General features: G+C 42.3%; 1 protein-coding gene across 9 annotated transcripts in view; it reads left to right on the forward strand.

The window, feature by feature from the left end:
* Positions 1 to 21,463, forward strand: part of CPQ (carboxypeptidase Q) — a 272,115-nt gene that overhangs the window by 16,700 nt on the left and 233,952 nt on the right. The window lies entirely within an intron of this gene.

Here is a 21,463-nt window from a genome sequence, read left to right on the forward strand (position 1 = left end):
AAGACAACAGAATGAAATTTATCAGGGATAAGTGCAAATTTGTACACTTAGGAAAAAGAAACCAATGAACAGTTATAAGATGGGAGATACTTGGCTCAGTAATGCTATATGCGAGAAAGATCTTGGGATTGTTGTTAATCACAAGCTGAATGTGAGCCAACAGTGCAATGGGGCTGCAAAAAAGGCAAATGCTATTTTAGGCTGCATTAACAGAAGTATAGTTTCCTAATCATGTGAAATATTGGTTCTCCTCTATTTGGCACTGGTTAAGCCTCAACTTGAGTACTGCGTCCAGTTCTGGTCTCTGCACTTTAAGAAGGATGCAGACAAACTGGAACAGGTTCAGAGGAAGGCAACAAGGATGAGCAGGAGACATGAAACAAATCCCTATGAGGAGAGACTGAAAGAACTGGGCATGTTTGATCTTGAGAAGAGAAGACTGAGGGGAGATATGATAGTACTCTTCAAGTACTTGAAAAGTTGCCACACAGAGGCGGGCCAGGATCTCTTCTTGATCGTCCCAGAGTGCAGGACATGGAATAATGGGCTCGATTTGCAGGAAGCCAGATTTTGACTGAACATCAGGAAAAACTTCCTAACTGTTGGAGCAGTACAACTATGGAACCAATCACCTAGGGAGGTGGTGGGCTCTTCAACACAGGAGGTATTCAAGAGGCAGCTCGACAGCTACCTGTCGGGTATGCTTTAATTTGGATTCCTGCATTGAGCAGGGGGTTGGACTCGATGACCTTATAGGCCCCTTCCTACTCTATGATGCTGTGATTCATTTCTCAGCCCTCAAGGCACAATAAAGCATCTGCAGTTGTTGACCCTATATTAAGTTTATTATTTGATTCTCTCAAGGTCCTGTGAAGAGAAACATTATTAATTTATGTGTCTGGCTCGCAGACAGAGGCACTAACGCCCAAATAACCCAGAATCCATTGGTCATAAGAAAGTTCACCATTGGGCTATAAAGGAAGAGGAATGTGGGGCTGAGGATTAGGGATAGTCTATAAATTCATTGCAAAATCGCCGTATTGTCCCCTGCTGGCATAAACACATCTGAATGGCCTGTTAGTTAATAACAAATCAAATCTCCCGACAGCTCTTTTGAATGCAAGGCCCACATCATTGAAATAAAATATCTGTTTTAGTCTTAGTGCTTACCCTGAAGAGTATATTGCTTCTATGCCAATGAAAAGGAAGAAAAGATCCCCTAACACAATAGAATGCAATTCAAATTATGTCACTCCATAACTTCAGACAGCTGGCAATTGTCAGTACACCATGTGTTTTGAGGAATTGGAAAAGGGGGCCTTGTAGTCACATCCGATAGCCTGGAAAAGATCCAGGTACCAAGTTTCTCAGCAATATTTCCCAGTAAAGATTGGCAGAATTTTAGCTGCACACAGTTGCTTGATGGACTAGCATATATATATGTATATGTATACATTTATATATATATGTACAGTAGGGCCCCACTCATACAGCGGGTTACATTCCGGACCCCCACTGAAAAGCAAAAACTGCTGAAAAGCGGAATTCATTGAATAGAATGGCATGCGACGCCTCAAAAATGCCGTAAAAGCAGAACAAACGCAGTATGAGTGGGGCTTTAGTCTAATTGCGTCTAATTGAGACTGCCACATTAGCGAAGTGCCGTAAAGTGGGGCCCTACTGTATATACATATGTGTATGTATGTACGTTTTAAAAAAAGAGGAATGGGAGAATGAATATTGCAGACCTTACCAATGAAGATGCTGGTTAAGGGAACACTGCTTAAAATGACAGATTTCCCTCTCTGGTGAAGTTTCTACACTTAATAGAAAGCTTTCTCTGCTTAAACAAGCATGAATTCCTCTATAGCATTCACTGGGCACTCAAACTGATTGAGCGACACTTATTTATTTAGTTAGTATACTGCTTCATACTTCAAAAGAAGCCTCTAAGCGGTTGACAGTATTATCAAAAATCACAAATACAATAAAAACGATTGCACATTTGAAACAATACAAAACATTTAAAAAGCTTCTGAAACATCAATATAAACAAAAACAACTAATATAGCAATCCCAATCACTATTGGCAGATCTTTCCCACCGCTATCTCCCCAACTTATGCTCTCACCAAAAGGTGGGGCAAAACTACACCTCCCCCCACCCCTGGACCCTGGACCTCCCTCCTCTCACCAGAATCATTCCATCCACACACAACCCTCATAAATATAACAACAATGGGGTGCCACCCTCACCCTGAGGTTAATCCAAAAAGGGTCATCTGCAGTAGCACTAGTTGTATGCCCATGGGCTGGGATTTCAGAATGCATCTTGTTGAAGCCATCCAAAAATTGCACTTTTCTCTCCCCCCCCCCCCCCCCAGTAAGCTGGCATACTCCATTAATGCATTATAGGCCAGCATCTTGTGCTCAGCCTGCTCATCCCTGGCTGAGAGCCCTTTTGATCTCGCCCTTCCAACACAATGAATGAAGATGGCATGTGGGATCTGAGGCGTCTACTGTTGGGTGGCACGCGCTGATCCACAAAGGAAACTAAACACACTTTCCTCAGTCCAACAAATTATCTAACATACAGCTTTTACACCTTTGCAATAGGTGTAACCCTAATTTTAGGTGTAAAACCCTAATTTTCATAACAAATGTTCATTTCTTTCTTCACACAAAGTTCATCTGCCTCTGTTGGCAATATCTATTTCAACAAAGTTATATTGAGGTTCATACCTTATACTATTAGTCGGCAACATGGCACCTGTTGGCACACATGCACCCACAAAGGCCTTTCCTGGTGCCCAGAGAGTCCTCTCCCCCTACCGGTGAAATTAGGCATGAAAGAAGCCTTCTTTAATAGCCAATAGAAGACTTTTTTCCAAGCCTAAATATGGTGGAAGGAGGCAATTTTGGACAGAGGTTACATCTGGGGATGGGTTAGCACTCCTTCTCAGTGGTACCCCTCCCCCCCAAAAAAATACACTTGGTGCAACTGGCTACAATAGAAGGATTCTTTGAAGCCTAAGTACACCAGAGGAGGAACAATTTCAGGACAGAGGGCTCACATCTGAAATTGCCTCTCTCCACTGCAGCCTTTTGGCTCCAATAGAAGGCTTTTCCCCAAGCCTAAGTGTGTGTGTGTGTGTGTGTGTGTGTGTGTGTGTGTGTGTGTGTGAGAGAGAGAGAGAGAGAGAGAGAGAGAGAGATCACCCTGGATATAGGACTCGGGGAAGAAAGGTTGACTCTTTCCTCCCCATCTATACATTCTTCAGGAAGATCCTTGCTCCTTCCCCCAGGCTTGGGGGGAAAAACAACACTTTTTTGTGCGTGCATGGTTGCAGTGGGAAGGTCTGTAGCTAGGTAAGGTCCATACCTCAGTGGCAGAGCATCTGCCTTGCATGCAGAAGATTCCAGCTCCAATCCCTGGCATCTCTAGGTAGGGTTAGGAGAAAATCCTGGAGACCTGCTGCAGTCAGTATAGACAGTACTGGGCTAGATGGACCAATGATCTGACTCAATATAAGGCAGCTTCCTTTGTTCCTAGTGTGCATGGTGTCCATATTAGTTTCTGTTATTTGCAAATGTGCTCGTAGCCCCCCCCCAACGGTTGCAACCTCTGCCATATGCAGAAATAGGGCAATAAGACGTACCTTTCTTTCCTCATTTTGTGTAATATATTAAGTAGCTCCCTCACAATTTATTCTCCAAGGAAGATTAGGTTTGACAGAGATTATGTCTACCTCAAAAATTGCTGTGTGTGTTCTTTGGGCCTTATTGCACAAACCTAACAAGGGCACAGCTCTCAAACTCTTTGTTGCATGCTCTGTAATTTTTAAACCCAGGCGTGATGTCTGGGAACCCAGCCATGTTCCACAAACAAGCCCAAGTGTTTTCCCACTGCCTTGGAGATACACAACATTAAAAAATCATGTTGATAAAACCGACAAGTTGATTCAAAATATTTCCAAACTGATTGTATTTAGAAGGTTAATGGTTAAACACTGTTTTTCTAAACTTGCCACATAAGAAAGTTTTCCTGAAATCAGTGGAAATGACCTGTCCTGCACAACATGTTGAAGATGGGGGTCATTATTTACAATGAATGATATCAAACTTGGTTCACTGAATCTAAGGATATGTATTAAAAATAAAACTACCATACCGCATCTTACAAATCACAATTATCCAAATGTTTTCCAGCTCAGAGGAAAACCCTAAGTAGAAGTTATTAATCCATTCTACAGACAAATTAAAAAACCCTGGCAAATTGCATTAAAGTGGTGTTTTGCAGTTTCTATAAAAGCTTCCCAGCAATGTTCAGTGTTCATTATCTGCAACGGAAGTGCACAGGATCATTTCTGCTGGAATGCTGCTTGAGGGTGTCCAAGAAATGCCTTTGTAACTGCTGTGTGATTTGACAGTCTGATTGTATTCAATTTCCATAATTCCACAGGGTTGGCAAAGCTGCTGGTGCAAGAGCTGACAGATAAAGTGACAGCTCCATACTCTCTGCTGTTTCAAGAAACTTATGGTGATCACATTACAATGTTTGACTCTAGAAGCTTGCATTTTGCAGGGTAGATTAAAGTTGATAAGCTAAGCTTCCTGATAGAGGCTTTTTTGTTGTTCTATTTCAGTATTAGCTTGGCAAATAGAAGGGTTGCATTTTAATATTTTGCCAGGTTTGCTTTGTTTGCTCCAGGGTTCAGAGTGAACACCTTCAAGAGTAGATAGGGAAAAAACAGGCTTTATTGAAAATATCATATTGGTGTTTCTGATGTGCCAGAACAATTCACTGGGTTGTATTCAACTTAGGTTCATTGAAATTAATTAAGCTAACTTAATCATGTCTATTAACTTTGATTGGTCTACTCTGAGTAGACTAGCAATAAATACCACTCAATATTTTTGATTTCTTATATCCCAAACCTAAGCATGTTGTTTGTCAGTAGCCAGCCAGACAAGTTGAAGTTCCCCCATTGGGAGTCTGATGCAGGAATGGGGAGCCTCAGGCCCAGAGCGCAAATGTGGCCTCCCAGGCTAGAATAATATGAAAACCCAGCAAAAAAGCGCTGAGTAAACCTTATTAAGCATTTTGAGTGAATTGCTATCCGGGCTGGGCCGTGGGCAGGAGTTGGAGGGGAGCCAGAAGCTGTGGGATAAGCCAAAAGGCCCAGCGGAAGCGAACCAAGCCAAAAGTCTGCCATTAACTTTAGTTTCCTGTTTCATCCAAACTGGGAAACTATGGTTAACCTCCTTTGAACAAGCCAGGATACTATACCATGGTTTGGAGCAGCTATAATATGATGGCTTGTTTCAAAGCTGTTAACCATAGTGTCCCACTCCAACTTCCCTGTTTACCTATCCTGGTAAATTACTGTCTATATTTTTTGTGATTGCCTTTTGTGGATGCCTTATTAAAGTGTTATGTATTGCTCGCATTGGCATTCTTCAGGGTTCAGCTTCCTCCCCAGGGTCTCTAAGTTCATGTGTTGGATGCATTTTGCCTGTAGTGCACATGAATGCAAATGCATGCACATGAATATTAAAGTGCCATGGCATTGCTTGGCCTGCCATATCACATGCTATAGGGGCAGGCAGGCAGACTTCAGGATTTTGGGGTTAGTCAGAATCCACGCTGATCTACCGCCAAACACAGAGATCGACCAGTAGATCCCACTCTAGCTTCAGCCCAACCCTGACATACTACAGCAGCTGAGGTATAGAATAATTGTGTTTTATATCTCCACCAAGATTGGCTTTTAAATTAATGAAGGATTAGCTGTGGCAGAGCTAATGAATTTATTATACAGCAAGTGGTGAAAAGCCTTCTACAATCTGTAATAGAGGGGCTGGGGCTTGCGGAGTGATCCTGTGTGTGTGTGTGTGTGTGTGTGTGTAGATGTAGATGCAGATATCTCTTTGGGAGTTCCCATGGGGCAAAATCCACTGAAATGTATAGCAAAGCACAGCTCTGAGCCCCAAACACAAAGAGGTAACTTTTGGCAAACTGGATGAGCAGGCATTCAGAAATATTTTCATTTCTTCCACTTTCAGCATTTGCTGCTCTATTTCCAGGAAATAACCCATGATTTTAAAACACACACACATAATTTCTCTTATACTGCACATTCGGTTAGCCTCCAGGCCAACTTTTTCCATAGCTGTCATAACGAACTTACAAACAAACAAACAGTTGGATGCTACTAACTGTACCAGATGGCCCTGTGTACTATGCAAATTTCTCTCCCTTGCCCAGGGGCTTTTACAGTCTAATCCAGTGTTATCCAAGCCACCTCATGTACTCCCAGGTATGTGATTTCCTGTATTCCTTAGAAAGAAATCAAACAGAGAACATAGTTAGGAAACGATTAGAATCATAGAATAGTAGAGTTGGAAGGGACCTATAATCTGTAAATAATTAGATTATTTACAGATTTAGGAGACCTTTCAGCCAGTGTGGTGTAGTGGTTAGAGCAGCCTTTCCCAACCAGTGTGCCTCCAGTTGTTGTTGGACCACAACTCCCATCTTCCTGACCATTGGCAATTCTGGCTGAGGCTGATGGGAGTTGTGGTCCAACAACATCTGGAGGCACACTGGTTGGGAAAGGCTGGGTTAGAGTGTTGAACTTCGACCTGGGAGACCAGGATTCGAATCCCCACACAGCCATGAAGCTCACTGGGTGACCTTGGGCCAGTCACTGCCTCTCAGCCTCAGAGGGAGGCAATCGTAAACTACCTCTGAATACCGCTTACCCTGAAAACCCTATTCATTAAGTCGGGATCAACTTGAAGGCAGTCCATTTTCAGCGATTAAGTAGTTATTAACCTTCACCTATTTTTCTTTTCCACAGTTCCTATTCTGCATTATGAATGAGCTCCTTTTGATCTGTAAACATCAGGCTGGATTTCTAGATATTCTGCTGTATAAAAATAGAAGCATTGTTCAAACTTTATTCAGTTAGGCTGTCATGTGTGTGTGTCTTTCCATTTAGCCCATCATTGATGAATAAGCTCTTAGGTGATTATTTTCAGAGAGATCTCCCTCTCTTTATTATCCTTTTTTTGTGTGTGTTCTGACACTCTGATTTAGTTTATTGCATACTATATATTTCTGCCTCTTGTTCGAACTTTATTTAATTAAAGTATTTATTTAAAAGAGCTTTGTTCTGCCAGCCTTAGGCTGCAATCCCAGAGAAAGCTCAAGTGCAAAATTCACACAGCATCCTCTGGATTAACCACGCTTAAATCAATGTGACTGCTGTCACATGAAGTGCTTTGAGAATGGCAGCATTTAACGGACTTGGGGGTTGTAGTGATGCATACTTACATGAGCCTTATTGCTGGGGTACTTGAGCGTCTTGTAATCAAAGTTCCAGAGGAGTTTTAAGTTTGGGAGCAAGCCTTACATTTAAGGATTAAAAGGCCATCTAGTCCCCTGCCATGACGCTCACTGGGTGACCTTGGGCCAGCCCTTTCCTCTCAGCTTCAGAGGAAGGCAATGGTAAACCCCCTCTGAATACCGCTTACTATGAAAACCCTATTCGTAGGGTCGCCATAAGTTGGGATCGACATGAAGGCAGTCCATTTTCATTTTCAGTCCACTGGTGAATCAAACTGTCAGCTCTGAGCCATAGGCAGTCATCAAACAGAAGTCAGCTAGGGGCAGGGAGAATGAATGTGGGAGTCAGATCCAGAGAACAAGCTGAGAGCTACAAAAGACAATCATGGCCCAGGTAAAGTCCCAACTAGGGACGGGGACGAAAGTCAACATTCAAATCTATCAAATTCTCACTTTCCGAAACAATTATGAGAACTGAAACCCAGCCATCCTTCAAAATTTGCACTTACCCAAATTTTGTGGTGCAGTTTGCCAAACAAACAGTCTTTACAAAAATGGATAAAGTTAGAGGGAAATGTGCATAAGAATGAATATATCAGTGAAAATAACATACAAATATGCATGATGTTAGAAGTTGTGTGCAAAAATGTGTTCATTTGTCAAGACAGCACACAGAAATTTGTTTATTATGAGAAATTCACACCAAAATGCTGAAGAATTTTCATGAAGGTTTTAAAAACAAACAAATAAATAGCCAATTGCTGCAGAACTGTGGAGAATTGAATTTAATTTGGAAAAATGAGAAACTGAGAGATTGTAAATAGACAGATCCTTCCACCCCTAGTCCCAATTTAAACAGGAAGCCTTTATAGCCATTCCTGTTGAGCCAGCCTGGGTGGAGTCCCTCCAATATCTCAGAACCCTTACATTCCTGGGTAGATGCACCAATCTGTAGCCCTGAGAGCTTACCAAGTTGGGACAGCTGCATACAGAGCAGTGGGTTCTTGCTTTAAACTCTGGCAGCTCCTGACATAAAGATCATCCATCTCAGACAGATGATTTGTGACTTCCTGCACTAATGTGGCTCCCACGGAATGACTTCATGTTGTAGAATGTCCTGGGACATATTCTAGAGGCCATGCTATGTTCAGGTGGGATATTGGCTAGGGTTGTTGGGCCTCATCTATGCAAACTGTGAGCTGTAGCTCAGTGTTAGAGCAACTGCTTTGCATGCTGAAGGTCCCAGGTTCAATCCCCAGCTTCTCCTGATAGGGCTGAGAGATACTCCCTGTCTGAAATCCTGGAGAGCAGCTGCCAGTCAGTGTAGACCATATTGAGCTAGATGGACTAATGGTCTGACTCAGTAGAAGGCAGCTTCCTGTATTCCATTGTCATTAACGTATGTGAATTGACAAAGTAATGCAGAACACACCCAATAAGCTTCTCCAATGCCCACCTCACCTGATGTTCGTACCTTGCAGGGAAAGGTGAATAATGCTGGGGCAGTCTTTCAGGGAAGCTTCTCTGCTGCTGCTCATTGTTTCAGTGAAGAATCCCCAATGGCCTTCCAAAGTTCTACAGAACACAACTTGAAAACCACTACACCAACTCTGTAAGGTAGACCAATATGATCTCAATAAGACAAGGGACTGAGAGATAGCGGTCTTTCTAAAACCATTCAAGGCGAAAGTGGGGTTTGACGCAGAAACCTTTTGGCTCATATGCTCAGCCTCTCTGCTGCACCAGCTCATGTTACTTCATTTCCCCCAACGCCTGATTTGTTCTCTGGACAAGTAGTGTAACCCTGTTAATCTTTCTCTCCTGTTCAAACGTTTTTCCTCCCAAAGTCTGACTTCCTGTCTTACTTGTGAAATGTGTATGGTTCAGAATGTTATTTTTGTGTGTCTCTTTTTAAAAGACACTAAATGGCTGATTTCATGATCCCCAGACAGACTGAGATAACAGAAGCTCTGACCACATTCCACATAACAATTAGAGTTTAACCCAAACTACCAAGCACTGTGGTTTTGGCTTTATTACTCAAGAAAGCCCTAATCCAGGGATGGGGAACCTTTTTCAACCCTCATGGGCAACCATCTGAGGGCTGCATGCCAGGAATGAGCGGGGCCAGAGGCAAAAGTGAGAGAATAACAAATGTAACTTTCACCTTTACACAGTTGGCTAAATTCAACACACACTCACATACCCCCTCTCTTTCCAGATAAGCAAGAGGCCTTTTCTGAGATCAAGGACTCATTCTGTTGTTGTTGTTAGGTGCCTTCAAGTCGATTACAACTTATGGCGACCCTATGAATCAGTGACCTCCAATAGCATCTGTCATGAATCACCCTGTTCAGATCTTGTAAGTTCAGGTCTGTGGCTTCCTTTATGGAATCAATCCATCTCTTGTTTGGTCTTCCCCTTTTTCTATTCCCTTCTGTTTTCCCCAGCATTATTGTCTTTTCTAGTGAATCATGTCTTCTCATTCTGTGTCCAAAGTATGATAACCTCCATTTCATCATTTTAGCTTCTAGTGATAGTTCTGGTTTAATTTATTGGTCTTTTTCGCAGTCCATGGTATGCACAAAGCTCTCCTCTAACAGCACATTTCCAATGAGTTGATTTTTCTCTTATCCACTTTTTTCACTGTCCAACTTTCACATCCATACATAGAAATTGGGAATACCATGGTCTGAATAATCCTCACTTTAGTGTTCATGATACATCTTTGCATCTGAGGACCTTTTCTAGTTCTGTCATAGTTGCCCTCCCCAGTCCTAGCCTTCTTCTGATTTCTTGACTATCGTCCCCATTTTAGTTAATGACTGTGCCAAGGTATTGATAATCCTTGACAAGTTCAATGTTCTCATTGTCAGCTTTAAAATTACATAAATCTTCTGTTGTCTTTACTTTAGTCTTCTTGACATTCAGCTGTAGTCCTGCTTTTGTGCTTTCCTCTTTAACTTTCATCAGCATTCGTTTCAAATCATTACTGGTTTCTGCTAGTAGTATGGAATCGTCTGCATATCTTAAATTATTGATATTTCTCCCTCCAGTTTTCACACCTCCTTCACCTTGGTCCAATCCCACTTTCCATATGATATGCTCTGTGTATAGATTAAACAAATAGGATGATAAAATACACCCCTGTCTCACACCCTTTCCGATGGGGAACCAATCGGTTTCTCCATATTCTGTCTTTACAGTAGCCTCTTGTCCACAGTATAGGGTGTGCATCAGGACAATCAGATGCTGTAGCACCCCCATTTCTTTTAAAGCATTCTATAGTTTTTTCATGACCTATACAATCAAAGGCTTTGCTGTAATCTATAAAGCACAGGGTGATCTCCTTCTGAAATTCCTTGGTCTGTTCCATTATCCGGTGTATGTTTGTGATATGATCTCTGGGACCTCCTCCCTTTCTAAATCCGGCTTAAATGTCTAGCATTTCTCACTCCATGTATGGTAAAAGCCTTTGTTGTAGAATCTTGAGCATTACTTTACTTGCATGGGATATTAAGGCAGTAGTTCGATAATTACTGCATTCCCTGGGATCTCCTTCTTTGGAATTGGGATGTATATGGAACTCTTCAAGTCTGTGGGCCATTGTTCAGTTTTCCGTATTTGTTGACAAATTTTTGTCAAAATTTGGACAGATTCAGTCTCAGTAGCTTGTAGCAACTCTATTGGTATGCCATCTGTTCCCGATGATTTGTTTCTTCCAAGTATTTTAAGAGCAGCTTTCACCTCACATTCTAAAATTTCTGGTTCTTCATCATACGGTTCCTCCATAAATGAATCTGTCATCCTTGCATCTCTTGTATAGAATTCTTCAGTATATTGCTTCCATCTTCCTTTTGTTTCATCTCAGTCAGTCAGTGTGTTCCCCTGTTGATTATTCAACATCCCTACTCTTGGTTTAAATTTGCCTTTCATTTCTCTAATCTTTTGGAATGGGGCTCTTGTTTTACCTTTTTTGTTGTCCTCTTCTATTTCTATACAATAACTAGTGTAATAGTTCTTTGTCCCTACGTATTAGTCCCTGTATTGTTGCATTTAGGGTTCTAACCATGTTTCTGTCTCCTTTTGCTTTTGCTTTTCTTCTCTCTTTAACCATTTTAAGACAGGCTTAAACCCCTCAAGGAGGGTGAAAAGCAGGTTGGGTGAGGGCTGTGGCCTGAGGAGAGGCCATGTGGGCTGGACAGCTGTGTGTGGCTTGGGGAGAGTCCTGAGGTGCAGCATTTGACCCCCAGGCCTGAGTCTCCCCATCTTTGCCTAAATTGTGGACCTGCTTTGCTGGGCAACAGTGTAGTAGCAGCAGCAACAGCAGTGTTCAAGCCAGCTTCCTGTTCCCCCTCAATGCACTGTTAGTTGTGGGGAGCATTGGGGGGATAGGAATACGAAAAAGTTGTCATTCCTGGATGATCATATGTCATACTTTACAGAAAACAGCCCTCATTTTGAAGTACAGCTGTGCTGAAAACCCCTCCCCTTTTTAACTATTCTCCATCAATGAATGAGAAAACAAATTGCATCTGTAAATTACTGAGAAAGAAAAGTTTGGTGAAAATTCCCATGGGTGTGGTGCAGTGTTTTGTTGTGCTTACCTTCCTTTCAAGGTAGCCAAGCGGTGTCTGTGAGTGTCCTTTCTTTCATTCTACGACTCATTTCCTTGCCTGCACTCTGTAGCCTTACTGGGTGCTTGCCTGAAAATCCCTTGACATTCTCAGTTGGGCTTTACTGTAAGCCCTGACAGTGTGTGCCTGTGGCAGGCCAGCATCTGCTTCATTTGAAGCTGGAGAATTGGCACCCATAAAGGCACCCTGGATTACTTCATCCCCACCTCCTTGTTTACCAGACCTGTTATTATTGCAAAGACATGGACGCAGGCATCCATTCCAACAATCCTCAAATTAATAAATTTGGCAGCTCCTCAAGGAACATGGAGACCCTGAATTGAGTGTTATCTTGCCTCCTTGGCAGACTTCCCTTATGCCCAGTAGCAAATCCCATTGTTTAAGATCGTGTCAGAAGAGCAGAAGTAGTTTTCCCCCAAAGTGTAGGTAAATGTATCCTCCTAGTATAGAATCACTTAATACCCCCCTTTTCACATGACATTTTGGAAGGAGAACGTGTATGTAAGAGTAGAGTTTGAGACATAAGATGGTGATCTGAGCTCAGTGTGTACCTATGCTCTCAAGCCAGCACCAGTGGTGGCCAGGTCGAACATGGGCCTAAGGGTCCCTGCGGCTCAGAAGGGTCCCTGCCTAAATATATAGGCTGGGAGGGTGGAGCTCCGTGGGGCGTGATTTGCGACCTGGGATAAGGGGTTGATGTGTGCCACAAATTATGACGCATGACCTGACACTGGTGCGGATTGCAGAGCAGGAGTTCCACCATCCCAGACAGCACCCCCCATCCAGCCAGCCAGCATGGGCTCAAATAGGCCCAGCCACCCTGCCTCCTGTGTTGCTGCATCAGTGTGTGTGCATGCAGCATGCTAGTACTCTGATGTGATGACACAGGAGACGGCGCAGCCAGACCTCTTTAACCCCGCACCGGCTACTTGGTGGAGTGTTGGTGCCCAAGGCCCACCGATGCCTGTCGCTGGCCCTGCTCTCGAGCATCACAGGACTTTAGGCCACAAGTTGGGAAGAGAGTCTCTGTCTCAGTACAAACCTTGAGGCAAAGAGATTCCTTCCTGCTTTTTGGTCGGAGGGCCTTCACATCACTGCAGCTTTATTCCGTTACCCACTCCTTGGGCCTAGGATAGGTTATTTATTTATTGTTTGTTTGTTTGTTTGACTTATATCCCATCCTTCCTCCCAGCAGGAGCCCAGGGCAGCAAACAGAAGCACTAAAAACACATCAAAACCTCATAAAAATAGACCCTAAAATACACCAAAACAACTTTAAAAACTTTTTTTTAAAAAAAAGCTCTTAAAACATCTTTAAAAAAGGGTTAAAAACATATTATTAAAAAAAAAATTAAAAAGCAATTCCAACACAGACGCAGACTGGGATAGGTCTCAACTTAAAAGGCTTGTTGAAAGAGGAAAGTCTTCAAAAGGCGCCGAAAAGATAACAGAGATGACGCCTGCCTAATATTTAAGGGGAGGGAATTCCACAGGGTAGGTGCCACCACACTAAAGGTCTGTTTGCTATGTTGTGCCGAACAGACCTCCTGATAAGATGGTATCTGCAGGAGCCCCTCACCTGCAGAGCACAGTGATTAATAAGGGGTAAGACGGTCTTTCAGGTATCCTGGTCCCAAGCTGTATAGGGCTTTGTACACCAAAACTAGAACCTTGAACTTAGCCAAGTAGCAAATGGGCAGCCAGTGCAATTATTTCAGTAGTGGGGTGACATGTTGACGATACCCTGCCCCAGGGAGCAGTCTCACCGCTGCATTTTACACCAGCTGCAGCTTCCGGACCAACCTCAAGGGTAGCCCCACATAGAGTAATCCAACCTGGAGGTTACCAGTGTGTGGACAACAGTGGTCAGGCTATCCTGGTCCAGAAATGGCCACAGCTGTCTTACTTGCCGAAGCTGGTAAAAGGCACTCCTAGCCACTGAGGTCACTTGGGACTCTAGAGACAAAGATGGATCCAGGAGCACCCCCAGACTGCAGACCTGCTCCTTCAGAGGGAGTACGACCCCATCCAAAGCAGGCAACTGACCAATTATCTGAACTCGGGAACCACCAACCCACAGTGCCTCCGTCTTGCTAGGATTCAGGCTTAGTTTATTGATCCTCATCCCCCACCACCAAGTCCAGGCAGCGGTCAAGGGCTTGCACAGTCTCTCCTGAGTCAGATGTTACAGATGTAATCTCTGCTACCTGTCATTTCTTAATAGCACCAGGGACCTTTTATCTTATCTCTTTAGAGTTATGAATGGGTTAGGATATTAATAAGTAATGCTGCCACACACCCAATAATTTTGTATCTCTATTTTTCTCTTTTCCTTCAAGACAGCTTTGCTTTAGCCTGGTTTGAAGCTTTATTTTTGGGTTATACATGCACTATTTAGGCATGTTTCAGGGCAACGCTCCTGGTTTATCTCTAGCAAACAATCCCCCTCCTCTCTAGGAGGCACGTTTGAAGGAAGAGGTGGGTGGCAGGTTCACACATGATGATTCCCAACAGACACGTGTGTAACAAAGCTCAGGAAGGCTGCTGTGTATTCCTACTGTGTGCCTGCCGAGGTGGATGTTGTCATTTTTTAAGTGAAGCCTTTTTACTTTTAAAGAAAGCAGTGTGTAATATATATGTGTATATTTTAAAAGGTAAAGGGAATGACTTCTCATAAAAACAAAACCAGTGAGAGCACCAATCTCAGATATTCAGTGACCAGCCTCCCTGTTTTCCTGCATGCCAATTAAAGCTCAGAGGAAGACATTGAGAGGGACTGTTCCGGTAGGGCTTGTGCAGATCAGGAAGCGAAGGAAGCCAGGGACACTTTGGAGTGCAGGAGGAACCGCACAGTTGCCTCTCAAAGATAAAGTAAGTTCGATTTTGACTTCCGGGAAGGGTGACTTAGCCTGTGCCTGCTTTTGAGACGGGCTCCTGCCTCAAAAGAAGCTTATTCAGATATATCAGTCAGTTTTTTCTTTTTTTTTTGACTGATTAAACTTCTCCCGGGTAGGGAGAAACGAAGAGATTAACCTCAAAGCCTATTTTTGTTGGGACGACCAGATCTCATTAATTTATGGGACGAGGTCCAGCCGACGAAGGTGGGACGGATTTTCAACAGCAAGCTCTATCTGTTAAAGCGAACGTTCATCTTATCTTCTAAGAGAGAACGCACTAACAGGCAAGCACCCTTCTTTCTATATTTTTCTTTTACTTGACTTAAATTGTTGCTGTTTAAAAGAGATTTGCCAGATTGATCGGTTTTTGACATCTCACTGGGGAGCCGTAACTTCTCTCTGCTACGCACTAATTAATAGCTTATCTCTGTTTTTGTTGCAAAAAGCTGTCCTGGATTTGCATTCTAAAGATATACACAGAAGAGGGATTTCTATTCCAGATTTTTATTTTGAAAAATATTATACTGTTTTGAGACTACTCTCTTTTTGGTCTATTTTATTTTGACGAATCTGTTTCTTGACGATTGCCATTAATTGTTTCGATCCTGGGAACTGCATTTTGTTTACTTAACTATTGGAGAGATAAGGCTGTCTGCTCTGTTTATACTGTGATGTCACCAAGTTTGGAGTATTAACCCAATTGTTGCTGAAATAAGAAGTGGTTTTCCTATATTTTTCTTTTAAAATGGCAATTAAGAAAGTGGCTGAGAATCTGGAAATAACTATGTTTCAGAAAATAATGGATGAGATTGAGATAACGAAAATTGAATTGAGTAAAATGAAGCAGGAGATTAAAGATATAAGGGTCCCTGTGAGAGAGGTGACCCTGGAAGGGGTCCCTGTGAGAGAGGAGACCCCGGAGATTGGAACAGGGGTCCCTGTGAGAGAGGAGACCCTGGAGACTGGAATAGGGGTCCCTGTGAGAGAGGAGATCCCGGAAATTGGAACAAACGTGGAACAGGAACAAGATTTGGAGTCTATGGACTTTAGAAATAAAATCTATTGTTTGGAACTCAATGTTATCTCTGAAGAAATTAATGAAGATTCTAGAGATAAAGTTATCAATGGCATGGATTATCTTCTGGACTGGAATGATGTGATGGAGCCCAATATAGAGAAAATCTATGGAATTAACTGCAGCCATGTGACAATGGAAAAACTTTTAAGAGATGACCCAGTGTATTTTGAAAAAAAGAACAGAGATATGATTTTACAGCAGTATTTCAGCAACCTATTCAGAATGGATGGCAAGAAAATATTTGGGATAGAGGTAATTCCCATCAGACTCTTACTATATGACTATGGCTTTGACAGCAAGATTATTATGGAATACTGATAATGGAAGATTGGATATTGAAATTACTGGACTTAACAAGACTACTGAAGATGGAAGATGGAAAATGGAACTAATAGAGATAATAGAACAATGGCTACTGAAATTACTGAACCTAACAGATTCTGATGTGATGGATTAATTGAAATGTTTATTTTGACTATGGTTATGACAATAAGATTATCATAATTAGTAATGAGATGGATTAATCGATATGCTTATCTGGAAAAAAAAATTGATAGATATATTTCTTAAAGAATTGAAACCTCTCTTTGACTTTTTGTGGAAAGAATAAAGTAATGTTTATGAGATTTGATGATTAAGTAAGATAACTACTGGAGGAAAGTGATTTTATAATATGACTTAAGAGACAGGATTGTTATATATTATAGACTTATAACTGATTTGATCTTTGACAAATGGGAAGTCAATATTTTACTCTTTATTTTTTATTTTTGTTTTTTTTTCTTTTTTTTCTTTTTGTTTAACTATTTTTGATTTTGTTTTTTGTCTTTGAATGTTTTATGATTTTGTTTTGTATGTTTTATGAAAATCTGAATAAAAATTATTGAAAAAAAAAAAAAAAAAGATAAAGTAAGTTCAACTCACACCCACCAAAATTCTGAAGAAATTCTAAACAAATTTCAAAATGCCCTGAGAATGAAGCAGAAAAATCTAAGCCACTTTTCCAGGGAAAGGGTTCTTTTCTGAAATGGGGGAGGGAGAAGTTTTGGCACAGCACAACTTTGAAGGGCTGTCTGGTCCCAAATCCAGTTTAAAGATAAACACTCAAAAGAAGGGTGAGACATATCACATGGACAGCAGACTGAGCAGGCACCTAGACCACCTGGTCACAGTCTCTTCTACCATGGTGAGATGTATTTCCATTTAAATTATAGTTGTTATTTCTACATGTGCATCTGTATGTGTAAATAAGCATAGACAAATTTTATGGAAATCTGCACCCTCTTTTCAGTGATGCTTTTCCTCTGTTTGGCAATCCACACTTGGTGACCCTAGCCACCACGGCAGCAGCGACGGCAGCAAAACCCCACCACTCTGACAAGCTAAGGAGAGAGTTGGCCATGTAGCTGGTTGATGGTAGGGCCCAATCCTCTCTTGGGGCACATGGCAGGCATTGGTTATGGGCCTGCTGTGGCACTGAACCCCCAGCAGTGGCCCAAAGACACCTATGATGCTTGCCCTGTCAAGATCATCTTGGTTTGCATTTCCTATCCTATATGCTTTTAAGAGCAACATCTAAAGGTAACTTTGTCCAGATCCCTTTTCTTTATGCTATTGACCATGACAGGTCTGTGTTCAGAGGCAGCATATCTGATGTTTGTTGGGACATACAACAATGGAGATCTGTTTGCCCTTGTGCTCTGCTTTTAAACTTCCTGGAAGCATTTGGCTGCATTTGGCTGGCCAATTTTGAAAACAGCATGCTGGACTAAATGGCCTTTGGTCCATCAGAGCTGTTTGTATGTTCATATACTTTGTTTTTTGCTTGGCCAGAGTAGTTGATTAGCTAGTTGGATTTGCCCTTATGAAGTAAAGCTGAACTGTGTGTGGGATGTGCTCCCTGACCTTAACAACTGCTATGTTGGAGATCTGGATCAAATTGTCAGCTGTCGACACAGTGCCATCTGTGTTGTATTCAGACACAGTGCACTGCTTCCAGCCTCCCTGACCCCCCCATCTTTCTCTCCTAGTTCAGGAGTGGCCAATGTGGTTCCCTCTAGATGCTGGACTCCCAACTTCCAGCAATTCCATCCAGTACGGCCAATGATCAGGGATGATGGGTACCACAGCCCAACAGCATCTGGAGGGCACCATATCGGCCACCCCTGGCCTAGTTAAAACCCTGCCGCAGGCCTGTGTTTAAAGCCCTGCCAGGCAGCCCTGTAGGACCCTGTTAATAAGCCAGTTAAGATACCAACACACGTATGAAGCCAGGATTCAGTAATCAAGGTTGAAACAGAAAATACTGCATCTAGCCCAGGTAGGGTTGCTAGGCTCAGGGCCCGAGACTGATCCTGTATCTCTAGGAGAAGAGAAAGTCAGCCAAGTGCAGGTGTTCTTGCAACACTGTAATGAGAAAAACCACAAGGTGGAATTCTCCCTTCCCCCTGCACAACTTTTAAAGATACAGAAGACCTCTTGTTAAAAGTTGTGCAGGGGGAAGGGAGAATTTCACCTTGTGGTTTTTCTCATTACAGTGTTGCAAGAACACCTGCACTTGGTTGACTTTCTCTTCTACTAAAGATACAGGATCAGTCTCAGGCCATGAACCTGGCAACCCTACCCCCACCCCTTGCCAACAATTAAGCTTGAAAAAAGTGTTTCTGTTTCTTATGTTTTGAAGTCTAGTTGATGGGGAAGATGAAAGAGTTAACTTTCCCTCCCCAGCCGCAGTCTCCAGGAAGATCATTCCCTCTTAACAATTAGGTATTGGGGGAGCTAACTCTCCCCTTCCTAGCTGTGTAACCCCCCAAAATCACCTCCACATTGCAATTAGACTTGGGGGAAAAACCCAGCCCTTTTATTGTAGCCTTCTAAGTTCAGCAGGGGAAAGGGGTCTTGCAAGGAGCTAGGGAAGGCCTCTGCAGATTCATGAGTGCTTGTGGATGCTTCATTGGTGACCCATGATCTAGCCATTCCCTTGCACCATTCTGGGGGTACACACCTCTCCTTGTATGTATAGAGCACAGCTGTGTTCTTGTGTATATCACATCATTTCTATAGGACTTGTGCAAGAAATAAGAGATATTTCCAGTAGATCGTGTCGTATTGTCCATAATGTCACAAACATAAAGAAGTGTTTTTTTTTAAAAAAACCCTAAACTGTGCATTTTCAAAGCACTTAAAAAAACACGAACTAATTAGCAGTCCGCCCCTGCATGGAACAACTTGATGCTGAGTATATTATTCTTTGTAGAATAAAGTTCAATTTTGCATCTGGGATTAGTTCTTTAAAGATAAGTTTGCTTTATTCTTATGACAATTATAATTAGCTCTTAATAAGGGTTATGAAGTTTCTAAAAACCGAGAAAGGGACTGTGTTAAGTTCTTACAGAAAATAAAGCGTTCCCAGTGTGAGGTCCTATTGTTTAAAAGCCTCTTAAATGTCGATTTAGAGACATCTATAGGTTTCTTGTATTTCCACCTACCATTCAACACATAAGAGTATAATATCTAGCATTCTAATTGCAGCTTTGTTAATTTTAAATGGAATGGATAATGGTTGTGTGTCCCCTTTTATGTATAACAATAAAGCATATTTGATACGCATTCCGCATATTAATTCTTTGTCATGTTTTTCTGTTGGAAAAGATTGCATTTCAAAGCCTTCTAGATTCCAACAGTTCTCACTTGTCCGTTTACTTTAAAAGAATTCTGACAAATTATTATAAGAGGATTGAGAACCTCAGGTGAGGTAGGTTAGGCTGAGAGGCAGTGACTGTCCCAAGGTCACCAGTAAGCTTCATGGCTGAGTGGAGATTCAAACCCTGGTCTCCCAGATCCTAGACCAACATTCTGTCCACTATGCCACACTGACTCTGATTTTGTCTCCATCCTCCTTCCTGCTGAGTTCTTTAAGTTCAAGCATGGCCAGTGATCAGGGATGATGGGAACTGTAGTCCAACCATCACCACTGGTTACCTATTATAATAAATTTTACAATAGTGGGAAAGACCATGACTAGATGAGTCTGTTGTCCAGGTGCTAACTGTTAATGGGTAACATCAAGGCCTCTGCTCTCTCTTCTTGTAGTTGTTTTAATCTTTAAACTAGTGCTGTGCCAAAACTCACCCTCCAAATTCTCAAAAGTTTTCTTATCCTGCAGAAGAGCTTTCCATTTTTCTGCCTCATTCACAGGGCATTTAGAATCCTTTTATCATTTTGGTGGGTGTGGGATGAAGCTTGCTTTATCACTGTGAGGTGGTCATGGATGGTGTGTGTGTTGTCAGACATTTCTCCAGTGCTCTGAAGCCTCCCTGGTGCCTACACTCCCTGATCCTGAAAAAAAACCCGTGAGAGGAGTGACCTCATAATGCCATCTTTTGGTTTTTAATTGGTGTGTGAGAGGCTGGGGAGGGGGTCTGTTGAGTACCTGAGATCAGTGCATTCTCTGGTGTTTTTTTAAGGGAAGTTCTTCCTTTAACCTTTCTTTTGTAGAAATATTTTTTCCAAAGACATTCTAAAAAGAGTGAACAGCTGTTGGGCACATGGTAGGCAGTCTCGCTGCCTTCCTGCAATTACAGGTCAGCTGAGCCTAGGGCATCATGGGTTGTCAGGAAGTGTGGGCACCTGAGAAGATTAGAGAGTGCAGACCACTGGAGAGATGATTTGTAGAAAGAAAAAAAGAAAGCTCACAGACACTCCTTGTCCAGCTTGAAATAAAAGTAATTGCAACGAAAAAGTTTGCACCCCACCCATGACAATTTCATGGGAATCCTCTCCTTTCATAATTTTTGAATGCAGCTCTTTTTCCTCATTAAGTGATGGAGAACGGTCAAAGGTTGGGCAATGCAGGATAAATATTTGGCAGATTACTGCTGTAAACTGAGCTTGGACCAGATAGCCCTTTGAACTGAGGCCTGTCTTTTCTAAAGTAGGACACATGTCAACCTAAATCAAGCTGATCTTTTTTGCATCTCTTTCCTTTCTCTCCATTTTCATACATCTGCTTCTTTTTTGGTAGATATATTTATAAGCCAATTACAAACTGCAGTCATAGCTTGCAAATGAGAGGTTGGCTGCCGTTACACAACTTGTATGGAATGTTTCTTGAGTAACTGAGTACCCTCAAGAGTACCAGTACTTGGTTAGGGAACTGCTTCTCTGAAGCAATTGAATTCAGCCATTCTCAAAATGACCTATTATCTGCTGTATTCACTGTGCAAATTGCCGGTTTCTTTTGTTTCAGTAACTGAGGCCTAATACAATACCAGCCAGGCAAAAACACTCAAGGAGGGTGCAAAGCGGGGCAGATGAAGGATGTGGCTGAGGTGGATGAAGTGTGGTCTGGGGAGAGTCCTGAGGGGCAAGCAGAGAGACCTAGAGGTCTGCTTTTCTTCCATGGGCATGAGATTCCCTATCCCTGCTGTACACAGAAAAAGGAGATAAGGAGGGGAAATCCATGCCAGCTTTCTCTCCATTGTCCTAAATTTAGGGGATGT

The sequence above is a fragment of the Rhineura floridana genome, chromosome 1, assembly GCF_030035675.1.
Source record: "Rhineura floridana isolate rRhiFlo1 chromosome 1, rRhiFlo1.hap2, whole genome shotgun sequence".
NCBI classification, from domain to species: Eukaryota; Metazoa; Chordata; class Lepidosauria; order Squamata; family Rhineuridae; genus Rhineura; species Rhineura floridana.